We start from the raw sequence: 4,840 nt of genomic DNA on the forward strand, positions 1-4,840 counted from the left end.
GAGATGTGTAGCGCACGGCATCTGGCCGCAAGTGGATCCTAAGTTGACCATCCAAATGATCTCCAAACCAAGAGCTCTAGAGATGCCGCTAATAGCTGAGTTTTCACCAGCCTCCAACGTCGAAACGCCTACGCACCTGAACGAGCTATCAACGAGCGGTGTTAGAGCCTTTAAAGAAGCCATTGAATACTACAAGATTAAGGCTAACAAGTACAAGAGTAACAGACATAATTATAAAAGAGAGTAATTAAGCTTCTAACAGATTATTGTCTTTATCTAGTTAACAGTCAGCCCGCATCTGCAGCGTACATGCTGTTCCCTAGATTAACTACTTAGACAGTAGATTACAAACTTTAAAGCTACAGTAGGCGTTAACAACTAATTTAAACAAGAACGCGTGTGTAACTAATATAATGCATCTCTAAAGCTGCTAAGAAACGCGAGCATATAGGACCTGTAGCTAGCGGAGTATAATTACGCTGCCATAGAAGCGGAGACACAAAATGTTCTAGAAACAACGCAGTTTAATGCTGTAGCAAAGGACTTTTTAACTACTATAAATAAAGTTGCCCTTTATTAGTCTACAACCTTTTAGGAAAGTAGACAGTTTACACTAGACATAAATTAAAAAGAAATAATAAAGCGCTTTTAAGAACATATAATGTTAAATTATCTAATACATATAGAAAAGCATAAAGCTGCCTTTATAATAGATAACTTGTTATACCTTACTAAAAGTAAAAAGACTACCTAGGGCATAAATAAGAACGCCTGTAGTGTAAAAGTTGTAATGTTAAGAAAATAGAGTAGACCTTAACATTAATGTTATTAAAAAGATAATAGAAAGTTATTCTTAAGCTAGAAACTTACTAAAACAGAAGGCACTAAATGTCCTGCATGCAGACACATCTATGCACTAAAGGACTGCTTCTATGTCTATCTAGACAGAGCACTAGACTAGTAGATGCTAAATAAAAGAGTTAAAAAGCTTGTAGCATTAAAGCGTAAGCACAACTTAGAATTTTAAGGCCTACTAAGAGGGCAGCGTAGACATAATTTAAGAATACTAATCCTAAAGAGTTTACATACACCTATGCTAGAGATACAAGAAGACTAACTTAAAAGCTAGGAAGTATTAAGAGTTAAGGCAGCTGCATTGCTAGCTATAGTTAATTTAAACTAGAATAGATATCTGCTAAGAGAATTATTTATCCTTAACTTAGGCTTAACATGCTACATTATAAATAATCTTAATTAGATCTATAACTATTGTCTACTAACACTAGAAGACTTTATCTAGTCTAGAAACTTTTACATATAAATTTAAGGCTATAGATTAATTACACTAAGCTTAAAGAGTAAGCATAGAACACATAGTTAAGCATACAGTCTTGTACTACATAACGCTGCACTGTGCCTAGACCTGCTGTGCAACCTAGTCTTGTTCTGCCTACTGCAACAGAAAGGAATCTAGTAGGACACACAAGCAGAGCTAACTGCTTTAAAGGCCTTAAATAGGATAATAATTAAAGATTTTATAGAGATCTATAGCTAATAGGTGTTAAAGTACTATCTACTACAGGAGGGCTTATATTATACACACATAATTAACACAAGAACTAAATGTAGTCTATAAAAGGCATTAGCAGAGCTATAGTATAAGTGTCTAGGACACCCTAGACTAGCTACACTTTAACACCTTATATAGTAAGCTAAAAGGGTGTAAATTAAAGGAATTACAATAGTCTAATGTAACTTATGTAGTAGAGCTAAGATATAATAATAAATTAGCTGCGCACTATAAATTAGCAACAGTAGACCTAGCAAAAGACTATTAATTAATTTCTATGCATATAAAGCATAGAGCATTATAAAAAAGTAGAGTTAAATGCTAATTACTAACAAGTATTTTAGCCTTTAGTAGAACCTTTACTTTAAAAATAATAGGCTTACTAAATTAATTATTAAAGCTTTTATAATCTTTATTCTCTTTCTAAAGAACTATTATAATATTACTATAAAAGTTATTAAAGCTAATAATAAGATTACAATAGTAAAACTAGAGGTAGAATGCTAGCTAGCATTACATAGAATAACTGTTAAGCCTTTAGCACTAGATACACAAGCCTAGAACAGAGAAGCTAAACGCTTAAAAGGTGTAAACAAGAAGAAGTTATAGGCTATGTAACTAGATGCTAACTTACTATAGGACGTATAGCTATACATTACTAGAGCTAGCGTATACCTATATAATTAGACGCTAAACTATGCTAATAACTAGAAGACACTATACAAGATCTTCTTTACATAAGCAGCTCTAAATAATAGAGTTGTTATGTTAATTTAAAAGCTAAGCTTTATACATCTAAAAGCCTATAGCTATAAAGCATTTATAATAACTAATAACACACATTAGAATAAATCTAGGCTACAGAGGCTAGACCTAAAGGCATAGATTAGATATCTAGTTAGGTACTAATTATTAAACATCTACTGCGTATAGATACTACTACTAGTAAAAGTAATCTGTACACGCAATGTTATTTTTAATAAACACTTAATTTTTAGCAGTAAGCCTAAAGACCTAATAAATAACCTTATATATAACATAGTAAAGAAAATTGCTATATACATTAAAATAATTAAGCTTCTAACACCTAGTTATTAGCTAAAGATAGAGTTATTTTATAAAAACAATACTATAGACAATACATTAAATTTTAATAAAGTAGACCTACTAGGCTACTATTAAGAAAGAAAGATTAGAGATAACTATCTATCTCCTTTAAACACTCTGCTACCTGCAGCATTGCTTATGCAGTTAATAGCTAAAGCAGCACTAAAGCTAAGCTAAATAGGGTTATTAAAGACTATACTATAGGCTGCAGCCTTTATAGCTAGCATAAGATCTAGAAGTGTAAGAAAGCATAGTAGTAAGACGCTAGATAAAGCAGCATTAATAAAGATGCTATTTAAAAAGATAACACTTTATAGAAGCTAGCTGCTACCTCTACTATTAACCTAAAAGTAACTAGAGGAGCACCCTCTACATAAGATGTTTAAGGCAGCAGAAAGAACGCACCTAGACAGTTATTAGATAATAAAATTCTAGACAGAGGTCTAGACAAAGCTAATTAAGGCAGCTAGACAGCAGATTCTAGATTGTATGTAAGTGTACACCTATAAGCTTAATAAGCACTATAAATTATAAAGATGTAAGGCGCAACTAGTAGTCTACAGTAATTAATAAAGAAACATTACTACATAAGATACCTACGCTAGCACCCTAGCAGGACACTTATTTTAAATGCTAATAGCAATATCTACACGCTTTAACTTAAAGCTTAAACAATATAATGTAACTAACACGTTTGTACATGCAGCAATTAACTGCAATATCTACATGCAGATGCTAAGAGGCTATTAGAAACTAGGTACAATACTAAAGCTTTAAAAAGCACTATATAGCCTATAAATTTCTTCTTTACTCTAGTAATACTATTTTATAACAACTCTTAAAGGCCTTAGGTTCTTAGCTGTTTTACATAAACTCTGCTACATAACTAAAGCTAGAATATTTGTCTTTTTCTATGTAGACAACTTTATTATTACGTATAGAAAAGGCTCTAAAGCAGATGCACAGCATGTAGTAGACTAGTTACAAGAGAAGTATACCCTAATAGAAGGCAAGGACCTATAATAGTTCCTAGGAGTTAAGATTATTAGAGATTAACAGTAATAAATAATTTAGCTATTATAGGCATTATATATTAACAAGATAGCTAGGCTAGCTAACAGAAAGAACCTGCAGCACGCTACACCTATAAGTAAGATTAAACTTATGCTGCAATCTAGTTTTGCAACTCTATTAGAAGTAAATTAATATTAGTAGAAGATTAGATCTCTGCTCTTTGCAGCAGTTACTACAAGACTAGACATCACCTTTGCCACATTACGCCTTGCACAGTTTCTTACAAATCCCGCATCTGACCATCAGGATGCAGCTGATCAAGTCATCCTGTACCTACATGCGACACGGACGTACGCACTCTAATTAGGAGGAGAAGACTACCTTGTAGTAGTAAGTGATGCGTTATTTGTAGATAATACACTAGATAGGAAAAGCTCTTAGGGCTACGTTATTTAACTATTTAGTAGATAGATTGCATAGCAAGTAAATAAATAAGATATAGTTATAACATTAACAACAGAAGTAGAATTACTTGCACTGTCCTAAGTTGCTAAGGAAGCTATGTTTATAAGAATGCTTCTTAATAAACTATAAGTTAAGCTGCCTAATTTAACTATTACAATCTAGTGCAACAACAAGCAGATAATCTGACTAGTAAATAAAGAGATATCTTAACTTTAAACTAAGCTCTGACATGTCAACATCTATAACCACTGGCTCTGACAGGAAGTCTCTCGACAAACGATCAAAGTTGTCCATGTCCCCTCTAGCAAGATGCTTGCGGACGGACTCACTAAAGCGCTTCTAGTCAGCAAATGGCCAAGCTTTCTTCAGCAAATTTGGCTAGTTGACGTTAGGGAGAGGATAGTTAGTCAGGAAGCGGATATGGAAGAGATTGAAGCAAGAATGGAAGCCCTGGAAGCATACTAAGGTTGCGCAATCGGGAACCAGCTTGAAGCATGTCCAAGCTGAGGGGGTGTGTCAGATTTGCGCACCTACTGTCAAGACAGGAGGAACGCTTGACGAAAGCTGCTACATAGTACGAGCAATAAGCTCGAACAGTATGTTGCTGTAAATTGCAGCATTTTGCAGCATGTTGCAGCAGTTTGCAGCAAATTGCAGCAAATTGCAGCAAATTGCAGCATGTTG

This window comes from Lindgomyces ingoldianus (genome assembly GCF_010093535.1).
Source record: "Lindgomyces ingoldianus strain ATCC 200398 unplaced genomic scaffold BDR25scaffold_46, whole genome shotgun sequence".
Lineage (NCBI taxonomy): Eukaryota > Fungi > Ascomycota > Dothideomycetes > Pleosporales > Lindgomycetaceae > Lindgomyces > Lindgomyces ingoldianus.